Genomic DNA, 13,118 nt, shown 5'->3' on the forward strand with positions numbered 1-13,118 from the left:
GTAAGTATGCAAATTTAAGATTTTATTGTGATAACGATCGAACACATTTAACTGACTTGAGCGTGAGAGTGTCTTTAACAAGTATCCACTTATTTGACTTAGATATTGAAGGTGAAAGATTAAGGACCATTGTAACGGAGATCCAAAATACATTAAGAGACTAACCAAAAGGTGTGAAGGAGTAGTTTTGGACCCTGCATCTGAAACACTATTAAATCAACCTTATAACTTATATTTAAATTAAAGAATAATATTAAATGACTATAATATTCTCATAAAATCCTACTATGTACATATTTGTGTAGTAAATATTGTTATGGTATATATATAATAGAATATTACACCATAGTAAATAGAATTATGAATAATGAATCTCATTAATTATGATTATATATATATATATATATATATATATATATATATATATATATATATATATATATATATATATATATATATATATATTAACTATCCACATATGTATGTAATTATGACATATTGCATTTTCACACTAAGAACTCACTTTCAATCTTATATAGTCTTCTATACTTATATTTTATTAAATTCTTATTAACTTGAGTATCAAAGAATTTTCTATAGGTAGATTTTCCTCGAGTTTTATTCACGTATCAACGGTGAAAGTCTTCCTACTCCCTTATTGAGGTAATAAAAGATCAATTATTATGGTTGAGATTATGTTTGTATTCATTTTAGACATTTGGGAATATTTTATGTGTTTTTTCTTTTACTTGTATTATACTACGTGCAACACAAGAACTAAGAAAAACAAAAGTAAAAAAACAATAGTATTTTTCTTATCCAAATTGTTTGATTATTATATCATTTGTTTTACATATATTGCCTTTATATTAGGCTTTCTAATTTTTCAAAAAACTCTTCATAAATTTTTATCATAAATCCCTACCAATCAAAGTAGAAGTATAAATTCCTACCAACCAAGATAGAAGTATAAATCCTTACCAACCAAAGGAGAATTATCTAAGGCCCTTTACATTTGGAAGATGATATACATGTTAATATAACAATCCATATCAATTTTAATGGAAAAATCAAGTGCCCTTTCATATTCTATTTAATTATCAATTGGTGTATGGGTTTCTTGAGGATTAATATAAATTTTGAATTTATTTAATAATATTGACTAAAAACCAATTCATAGGCATGTTTCACGGTAAGTATGTCATCAAAATAAAATTTTCAACATCTTATCACCATTGTGTCAAGACTAATTCTCTAAAATGATTAAATTTATCATTTTGATATTTGACCATGAACTAATAATAGAATTGTATTCACCACTCTTCTTTGTGTCCCGTGTAGTGGGGATGTGTGTGTGTTTATGTCTCGTGTGGGGTGTGTGTGTGTGTTTATGTCATGTGTGGTGTGTGTGTTAATAATTGATTGAATATTATTTGTTAAGAAAATTCATATATGATTAATGTACGGTCTACACAACAATTTAGCAATAACATGTTTGTTTGCATTCGTGATGATTCCTTTTTATAAATCTCAATTTTAGAACAACACATATATATACGTTGAGACTAAGAACAAAGGCAATGCAATATCATTATGATCAAAATCAAAATAATAGAGAGCTTCTAAAGCCAAATCAAAAAACATAATTTGTACTTATAAAGCCATATGAAAAGGAAAGAAGAAATTAGAATTTGTTACCCAATTCTACACAACAACCTATATGAGGTATTCAAATTAATCATCAAAATATTTAAAGTTTTACTATAATAGAAATTGTATCACATTGTTATGTGATATTTCCTACTTTTATTTACTTTTTCCGAATGAGGGTTTTGACTGAGAATATTTTAATAAGGCAACAATCAAATATATTATTATATTATTTAAGTCATTATTTGTTATTATAATTTAACCTAAGATAGATGAAGTTTCAGAAGGTAAGCTTTGCCAAGGTATACCCATCCAACCAAGGAAGACTTTTACCTCATGATTCCTACTTAGGACATCCTTGGGAAAGGAAGCTTCATCTAACACGATGATCCCTCCCGAGAAGTATTCAGGTTAAGAAGCTTCATCTAACAAAATGATTCCTCTCCAGAAGTACCCAAACAAGGAAGCTTCATCTAATGTGAAGATCTCTCCCAAGAAGTACCTAGTCAAGGAAGACTTTTACCTCATGATCCCTACTTAGTACATCCTCGGGCAAGGAAATTTCAACTAATGCGATGGTCCCTCGCAAGTAGCGCTACCAAAATGGATTGTAACCCGTGAGCCAACCTGGCCCACCACAATTTTGAGACGGGTTGGATTTAAAAAAACGTAATTTTTTTATGCTGGTTAGTTTTCAACCCGGCTCACTTAGAAACCAGCTCACCCGGGTTGAACCTATGAGTCAGGTTGGCTTACTAACCCACCTAATTTAATTTAATTTTTTTATTATTTTGTGTTTCAATATTATTAGTTAGTATTTTTTTTATTATATTGTAGATGGGGATAAAAAAAAGATGTTTCAAGAGAGAAATATATTATAGATTTATCTATTCAAGATTCTAATATTGTAAATGGACAAGTGATACAAAAGTTATCAATACTAAAAACTTATTTTGTTCGCCTTTTGTGCTTGTTTTTGGATTACGCTTGGATTGTATGATATTTTTTTTATTGTGAATTGTCTTTGGAGTTTAACATCAGTTTAGAGTGAAATTTATTTAGATTTAAATTAAAAAATTATAGTTTTTTTATTAAAAAAAAACTTATAATTAAGTGAGCCAATGAACCACACCAACCCGTGGTGGATCGGGCCGAGTTCAAATTTTTTCAACTCGCTAATAAGTTAGTCGGGTTGGGTTAACTCACTAAGTGACCGACCCATGTTAAGTCGGACTGAGTCGAACCGAGTTATCTATTTTGACAACTCTACTCACAAGAAATACTCGATCAAGAAAGACTCTTACCTCATGATCCCTACTTAGCACATCATTGGTCAAGGAAGCTTCATCTAACAAGATGATCCTTTCTAAGTAGTACCACATGCATACAAGTGAAATTCATGATGACGTGAATGCAATAATATAAAAAATAATGAAAACATATTATATACCAAAAATAAAGAATATTTCATTCATTGCAAGTTCATTAAAATAGGTAGTTGCCTTAGTGTTTTTGGGAGTGTCATCAACATCCCCTTATAAACCTTTTTATCAATTTTAAAGCGGGGACCATCAATAAGAATCCATAATAGATAAGATGCTTGATGGAGTGCCTTATCGAAACCTACTAACAAAGGTAGTAAATTAGTTCAAGCTCTACCAACCAACATGGAGTTACATGCTATCAACCGATGTAGTGAATCAGTTTAAGCTCTATCAATCAAGATGCAGTTACGCATTACCAACTGAGGTAAAAAAAATTGATTTTAGTTTTCTCAAATGATCGAATAATGTTGAGGACAACTCGACCTCAAAAGACAAAGTTGAATACACCATGAGTACATCACTTTGTAAACCAAGGTTGGAGAGTGCAATTTGAGGTTTTAGAAAAACAATAAACTACAAATGAATAATCACATCACCTAAAAATGAACAAAGTTAAACACCACGACCAAGGACAATTCAAAAAAAATACAAACACACTCCAACTTGACTATACCATACCAAACTTACAACCTCGTTCGCTCACCTTGTAGAGTTCCAAGCTCAGAAGGCTTATGTACTTCCCCTCCATTCAAGTTGTATATTATTCTCATAAATTAGATATTATAATATATTTGATATTGAAAATTCATAAATAATATCTTTTTTTAATCTCTAATATTTTAAAGTTATGATATTTGATTATTACTAGTATATTGAAATCAGCTTAATCGTGATTTTATTGTGATTAAATTATTAAATTTTTAATTAATGTCTTAATTGATTAATTATAAACAAAATATCTACAAGATATCTTAACCCATATTTCAGTATCTTTAGAATCATACTAATTAACGTTGTGTTTGCTTGAGAGGAAAACATTGTAGAAGTATATTTGTGCAGACAGATTGGGTGTTAAAACTGCATTCGCTTGAGTGAATTTAGAAGGGAAGAGATGCAATGATTTGCGAGATTGGATGAATTTTTATTCCTTGCATATATGTTTGTATCTGAGGATATCGAAGTGCAAAATTCAATTTTGATCTCCAACAAAAGCAAAATGACATGAAAACCTATGCATACGTGGACAATGTAATCAATTCCAAAATAGAGGGAATTGATTCCAACTCTATTATTTGTTTCAGAGTAATAATAATAAAATGAATTCCTAGTTTACAGGGTCTTCTCGATGTTTTTTGAGGTGAGTTTAACACATTCATGGTCCCCTCTTTGATGGTTAACAAATCTCTAAAGTTATGGTTGTGGAAGGACCTTTAGCTTGAAGTTGAGGTTGAAGAAAAAAGAACGAACCCAAAACCTTATGAACCAGCAAGCCATGGAAATGAGAGAAAGAATACGAATCACCAAGCTTGTAACCGATTCCAAGGCACAACTCAACTAAGTGGAATTGATTCCACAATGCTATGCATGGAGATCGTAATCAATTACGCCTGTAGGTATAACCGATTCCATGGTTTTTGGTAACCGATTCAATCACTTTGGAATATGATACAAATGATAATTTTTGTGATTGGAAAAGTATGTAGGACATATTTGTAATAGGAACTGATACTCTGGCAGCAACAATGATATGGACAATATTTGAGTTGATTAGGAATTCGAAAGCAATGAAAAAGGCACAAAGAAGTAAGAGAAATTATGGAGGGAAAGGAAATGTTAAAAGAGATTGACCTCCCAAAGCTCTAGTACCTAAAGTTAGCTATGAAGGAGGCATTGAGATTCCATCACCATTGCAGCCCGTCATGCTCAGGGTGTTCATGGATTGAAGTGTGTGTTTATTATTGATTTTGATGTTCATCATGGGAATGGAAGAAATGATGCTTTCTATAATGATCCAATGTATTTTTCCTTTCGTTTCATCAAGTAAGCTTCTAATTTAGTTTTAGCTGTGGTTATATTTTTTGTGTTTTTGTTGATTTTGAAATGCCAACTGGGTTCAATTATTATGGTTTCTTTTTCCAATGTTATCTTAATGATGTTTTAGAAATTAGAAGCAGAGTTATCTTCGGTGTGAATTTGCTAAGATTCTTGAAAATTTATGTCTCTATTAAATTAAAATTTTAGATTATTGCACAATCTTATTTTATTTTACTTGAAGATTATGCCTTGTGGTAGAGGAAAAGATGACTGTATCATGAAATGATGTTCAATTTTAATATAGTATCTGGACGCTCATGGGAAAGTGTTATCCTTGGATATTGCTGCTGTCATATTTTTCTCAGTAGAAGTATTCTTATTCAACATTTTTATATATTAAAATATTTTACAAATAACTACTTTGTATATGCTATTTAATATCATTTTATTGTCCGTCTCTTTGTAACTGAGACCACTGATTCACTTGAGCCATCTTTGGTCGAAATTGAGATCACTGATTCACTTGAGCCTTCTTTGGTGGACATGCATTTTTTTATCTCTAGCACTTTTATGTATAATTTATTTGTCAAAGTGAGTTGGAATTTGTGAGTCAATTTAATTCATCACAAGTTTGGATCGAGTTAAATTAAAAAAAAATTGATACGGATTAATTTTGAGTTTGATTCATTAAAAACCCGCCTCACGTGAATTTAATCTGTGGTGAGTCGAATTGACTCGTCAACCTATCCAATTTTATTTTTTGTATTTGTTTTTGGATTATATTTGGAGTTTAAGATGATTTTTTATTGTATTATTTTTTTATTTATTTTGAAATGTCTTTAAATTTAACATAATTTTGGATTAAAATTTATTTAAATTTGCATTAAAAAATATTATGTTTTTTGGAATTGAAAAAAAAAATTGTCATTAAATGAGCTTGTGAATGAACTAATTTAATCCATCAATCCATGGTGAGTCAAGTCGGGTTTAAATTTTTTCGACTCACTAATAAATGAGCCGGGTTAGCTTGACTTGACTCACTAAGTGACTAATCCATAGTGGATTGGGTCGGGTTAGGCTGAGAGGTCCATTTTGACAACACTACCATTTACAATTCATTTTACCATATCAAAATATTGCAATTGCGTATCATTCTTCTATTATTAATAAATAATATTTTATATTACTTTTACTACTAATATCATTTTGATAATTTTTTATTTTTATTAATTAAAACATTTTTATCTATTACATCAATCAAATTTTACACAAATTTTCACAAACTTTACTTATAAATTCATTCTCGATCATCTAACAATTCTTTAAAAAAATAATATTTAATTTATTCTTAAATTTCTTCAAATCCATCCACTATTTTTTTTTCTCAAAATCATTCCGTGAACATATTTTATAAAGCTAAAAGCATAGAAAGACCATACTTTTTCACTATATCATAGACTAACTTTTTTTCTCTTTTTTTCCACAGAAAAATCTATAGACTATAATAATTTTCGGCATGATTCACCACGTTGTACCATTTGGCATTTATCATGATATTTCATGGCTGACCAAGAATCTGAGAAATGTGTGGCAAATCTATTCTTTTTCTCCTCGTATTAAAAGAAACACAGTTTTAGTTCATTGGTTCCACTATTTTTGTGTTTTGCCTTTTCGTTTACGCTGTCTGAACCCTTCACCCTCTTTGATGTGATTACTTAATGAATACCATAGTTGGCTTGATTCATTATTAATCAATAGGGTAAGAAAAAAAAACATCCAAACTATTTCTTAAATGAAAAAAAAAACTCTTATAAAAAGCTATTTCATTATGTTGTAAAAAAATTGTTTAATAATGTTATATGAAGAAAAGAATTATAAAGAAATCTTAGCCATTAAATTTTAAGCAAATAAATGACGTGTGAGAAGACATAACTCTTTGAATTATAAACAGTATTTAGATTATCATTAAAAGATCGTAATAAATTCTTTTAAAGATATTTTCTTTTTCATATAACTAACACTGTTTTAAATTATAGCAAACAAGTTTTATGGTTATTTTTATTCAAAATAGTAATAAATAATGTTAGTGGTTGGTTTCCCACTCATAGTTTCTTAGATTGATTGGCAAAAGGTATACAAGGTTCCATACACTTATGAAAAAGAAAATAGTATTTCACTATGGGGTGGCAATGAGAATAGTTTTAACCAAATAAACATGCTAATTTTTTTTTTCAAAGGTAAAACTATGTATTTATTGATCATTAAGATGCTTTGAATTCAATTAAGTTTTTAATTAAATTTCTCATTGTCTTTAATTCATTATTAAAGTGATGATAATAAGAATACTATAAATCAATTAAAAGAACTTGTTTACCCAACTCACTATTTTGATCTCTTGTTCCACATAAGGTTGTTTAGTAGACAACAATTGAGCAGGTTGGTGAATTTATTTCAAAATGCACTCATAATTTATGAAGTGTCAAGTAATATGAGTATTGTGTGTATTTTTTATTAATTAATTTTGATTTCGAGAGAATCTTTCATAAGTTTTTAGTTTTATTTGACAATTTTAATTATTTAAAATTTGGTTTTTGATATTGTTTTAGTTCTATAAACATATTATACAATTTTTAACAAAAGTTTGCACTTAAAAATTAGAAATTATAAATATTACTTATTTTTAAAATGAGTTGAATGAGGTTGGTTGATCAAATATTATATATGGTGAACTAGAAAAATTAATCAATCTAACTTGTTTTTTACAAGCCAAATATAAAACAGGTCAAAATAAGACGGATCTCTCCATTATCATCTCTAACTACAAACTAAATAATATCAAAGATTAGAAAAATAATATTAGTTATAGATTTTAAGAAATGAAAGGCCTCCATGAATACATTTTAAATCATTCAACATTTTTAGACAAAATTATCATATTATATTGAATATTAAGTGATTAAAATAACTAATGAACAAGTTAATCTTGATTGTGGAGTTATATATGAGTATTTTAATATTACATTGTAAATAGAAAGTTGGAACCATATACTATTGGCTAAGCTTCCTGTGTTTTTGGAGCCTGTTTTAAGCTTTCTAGAGTGTTTTGGTTTTTCTTTCTTAATTGTAAAGGTTTAAGTAAAGAAAAAGTTGTGGTTCGAGTTTTGTTTTCTATAGTGATTCTTGTCATGCTCTTGTCTCTATGGTAGTTTTAAGTGTTCTATAGTGGTATAAGAATACAAATTCAAGAATAACTTGACTTGTTTACCTTTGTGAGTACTAGTTTATGCTTTTGAGAAAAAATTTTCACCTTAAAGATATGGATAAGCAGTGTGTTGAAGTTTTAGAGTTAGAAGATCGTAGTTTTTTATTTTGAAGGATGGAGAAAGGTGTTTGAATTCATAAGCGACATTTTGGGATTAAGGGAGCTTCAAGAACAAATTCTTGGGATTAGATATCACAAGTTTTACAAAAGTAGTTGAGTTCAGAGGTCAGAATATGGAAAAGTTGTTTTTGGAGTTGTTTTAAGCTTTCTCGAACGTTTTGGTCATTTGTTTGGTAAGAGGAGTTAATTATCACTTTTTGATGTTGTTGATATTTGGACGCATTGTGATGCATGATTGAATTGGTCTTAAATTGATTATTTGGTACTTGTTGCTATGTTTGCTATTGGAATGTTGCATGTTTTGATTGAAATTGGTGCTGAGATGGAGAATTGAGAATTTGGCCATTTGGGTGAATTAGTATTCATTATTACACCTAAACTTGTTTTTGAACCATTCATTGAGTTAAGAATACCAATTCCGTCCTTTGAACAGGTTCTTGGTTTCCTAATTTGCAGTGTTGAAACTTTTAGATTTCTGATATGACATTGAGTGATGCTTGTGTGGTGCTGAGTGCTAGTTTGGCAGTGAAGGTTTGAGAGTATTTAAGCTCTAGACCGCTGAATGCCACTTATTCACCGTTGATAGACCATTTTTATGAATGCTCTAGCGTTGAGCGGTGGCCTTGTACCATTGAGTGCTAGTTACCACTGCAAGTTTGAAGTTCTTTCTCACTATCTCATAGAGCGATCATAGTATCTTACTAAGCGAGAGAAAGTGCGAGAGCTCTGGCGCTGAGTGTTCTCTTTTTGCAAGAGTTTCTGCGTTGAGTGCCAATATGTTGTTTTGTGACTTTTCTGATTCTTTGTCTGTTTGAAATAATTTATGTTGGATTCTATGAATGTTTATTATAGATTTGAGATTTATCGTGGTGCTTGTGTATATATTATGGATTGAGAACAAGGTTCTGGTTATGTGTAGTAATGATATTGTGATAATTTTAAGGAAAAAATATTTGTGGTGATGTGTTATGTATGCATTGACATTAGGGACTCAGCAAGGAGGTATCCTGAACTCTAATAACCATTCATACTCAAATAAAATGGAATGAGTTATGTGGTAAGAGTAGTAGGAAGTCCTAGTCTACGGACACTAGTTAGGTTCTAGGTGCAAAGTGGACTAATCTTGTGAGTAGCAGGATAATAACCCTAACCCTTTGTTTATGACTCTACAAAGCATATAAATACTACTACAAGTGAACGAGACCTAATGTCATAGGTTTGTATCCGGATAATTGAGTCTAGTGTCATTTGCTTATGTATATCTATATGATTGTTGTATTTAATCCATGATTAATTTTTATCTAATTTGATTTAATTGTATATGAAAATTCTTTTAGTACTTTAACTTACAATTTCTTTTTTTGTTGGGTGTGTGTTTGTTTTCTCTTATTTGCAATAAATATGTTCTAGTTGATCTGGTAACTATAATATATAATTATATTTTTATCTTATTTAGAATTGATTATTATTTTTATAATTATAATATTAAATGAGATATTACATAATATATACAACAATTTTACGTAAAGAGAAAAAAATTATTATGAAATAGTTGGATAAGATGAATAATATATCTTCATTATTATTATTGTTAGATAATAATCTTTAACATTAATAAACTATAATTATTTGTATTCTTACCATTTTATTATTTAAAAAATTTCTTTTAAATTAAAATACTTATTTGCAAAAGAAAACTTATCTATAAAACAAATAAGAACTATCTTTAATAAGATTATAAAAACTAGTTATATTTAAATTATAAGTATTTTTTATGGACTTTTTTTATAATTTAATAATATTTTTATTTAATAATTATTATAAAAATAATATTTAATTATTTTTTCATAAAAAAAGTGATAATTCATGCGTGGACATGTTTCCATTAATAAATAAATTTTTTATTTTCATATATTAAAAATAAAACAAATTAAGAACAAAATGGAAGCAAAAAATACAGATACTAAATGAGAATATACTCCTTATATATTATATATTAATAATTCACAGAGTTTGCTAAATTACTATAAATTACTATTTCATAATGTGATTTTTTTTTTCATGGCTACTCTAATAATGCATACTAAAAGCACCATCAAGCACAAAGAAAATAGGCAAATAAGAAGAATAAAAAAAGAAAGGTTAAATTACTCGAGACTCTACCAAGAGAAATTGTTCATGACCACAACAAACTATGTCAGTCTCCTTTATCTTCTACAATAGCATTCATTCCTTTCATAGAATTTTTTGTCTTTGTTTTCGTTTGAACATTCATTGAGTAACCCTTGAGTGGTATTAAGAGTCATCTTTCCCACCACAATCCACTCTCTAGGAAATGACAAATCAACAAAACCAGCAATGGCGTATGGTGCTGGAAAGTGCTGTGACATTCCACCATGGACATTGACAATATAATTATGCTCCATCTTTCAATATGTTTTCAACATGCTATGATAACCTTGTCTAGCATATAATCAAGAAATCCATCCATATATAGTATGTGAAAAAAAGAAAAAAAAAACTTCATTATATTTGAAATCATTTACAAATATGAAATTTCTAACTAAATTCATGTTTTTTTCTATTAAATATTTAAAATTTTTATATTCTTTAAAGTTAAATATTTTAATAGTTTCTAAACTTAAAAAAAAATAAAACGGGTCAAACTTTCATATATCTTAGTTCTGAACTTAAAAATAATAGATATAATTCTTTTAATTCAATAGTATTAAATTTTTTAAATGTGTTAAATAATGTTTTAAGTTAACGTTTAAGTTATTTATCTCAATTCAAATGTGAAATAAAACGTTATTTAACATGTAAAAATGTCATTATATTAAAATAATTATATTCATTTATCTTTACATTTTTTAAATTCAAGTATATGAAAATTTTGGAACATAATAAATTTCAATTTAGTATCTATATGTAGAAACTATAAATAATTAGTTGACCAATTTGGATACTAATTTAAAAATTAAAAATTATTAGTAACTAAAATATATACTATTATAAATCAAAAATTATAATTAATATTTAAATTAGTAACTAGATTAGTTTTTATTATTAATTGATATCTAAATTATTCACTAATATTAGTTACAAGGTTTTGATTAAAATAAATAAATTAGTTTCTAATTAGAAAGTTAGTCTATAAATATATTTTTATCATTAAAAGTAGTCATTATTTATGAATTTTCTTGTATTGAATATTAATTATTTAAAGTTTTTAATCGACATATTAAACAATAGAATAAGTAATATAAGTTAAATTATAATTTTGGAACTATGAAATAAATTTACAAATTAAAGTATATTTCATTTTCTAAAATTAATAAAGAGAAATTTAATTAAAATCCATACTTCAAAATAATATGCTTAGGAAATATATATATATATATATATATATATATATATATATATATATATATATATATATATATATATATAACCATTCAGCTTAATTTATTAAGGGGTTTGACAATGAAATATGTATATAAAGGGGATCTTTGAGTTATCAATTTTAAAACCAAAAGATATAGTGCTTATTGGTGTATTTCATTGTAAAGTAGTGTGTGATAGTGGAGTTAGCTTTTTTTTTCTTTTGATGTCTATGCTTTTTCATCACACAATTTTCAAATGGAAAACTTTATATACAAAATTTGTAATTCGTTTTTCATAAATTCAATTACCGAATTTATGTTAAGAATTGAAATTGAAATTTAATTATAAATCTTTCTCAAAATTAATAATTCCTCTTTTTGTTTTCTTCTGTAAAACAAATCTAACTCTATTTTTATGAGAACAAGATTTTCTAACGTACATGACACTATACTTTTTCTTTTCTCTTGCTATTTTTCTAACCGTCCTTTCATACAATTGACATAGTCCACAGACATTTTCCACTTTTTTTAACACATTTTCTATTATTAATTTTTTAAAATCTATAAGTTTTTATAAAATTAGTTTCTGATTGAAAAATGATAGTTTCACATATTTAAATATTTTATATTTATTTACACTATCATTTTTTATTTTTTATTTTCTTGATAAAAATACAAAAATTTATTATATGATTATTTTATTTTTATAATATGTGTCAATCTTATTATTATTTTTTCTTATTTAAGAAGTTTTGATTATATAGTTTTATAATTTTAAATAAATATTACGATGCTATTAAGTTTGGTCATATAATTTGGTGGAATTAATCTAATGACAGCACAACAATAAATTTGACTGAATTTATGGTCTATTTTCTTCCATTATGTTGTCTATCTGATGACAATTAGATAAACTTAGAACAAAAAAACGGTAAAAACATGGGAAGCAAAAAATTAAGTGTTTTTATGAGATAAAAAAACATAATTTGGGATTGTGGAAAACTTTATCTCAGACATGCTCTTTAGAGTTCAAATACTCTTAAGAAATAACTATAATTTTAGTTTCTAAAATATGAGATAAATTGAAATTTGGTTTCTAAAAGATATTTAATTATTCAAATTTTAAAAAAAGTTCTAATCTCTTAAATTTACGGTTTAGGAAAACACTACAAACGTTATTGAAAGCGCAATAACAAACTGAGATGATTCTTTTTTATTTTTTATTTTACCAGATGTATAATAAATTTATTTTAAGTTTTAGTGGTTAAAAATATAATTAAGTATTCTATAATTTGCATGGATATGAGTGTAACAATGATTTGACACTTAAGGCAAGGGATTTGT

This window comes from Vigna angularis, chromosome 2, assembly GCF_016808095.1.
Source record: "Vigna angularis cultivar LongXiaoDou No.4 chromosome 2, ASM1680809v1, whole genome shotgun sequence".
Taxonomy (NCBI): domain Eukaryota; kingdom Viridiplantae; phylum Streptophyta; class Magnoliopsida; order Fabales; family Fabaceae; genus Vigna; species Vigna angularis.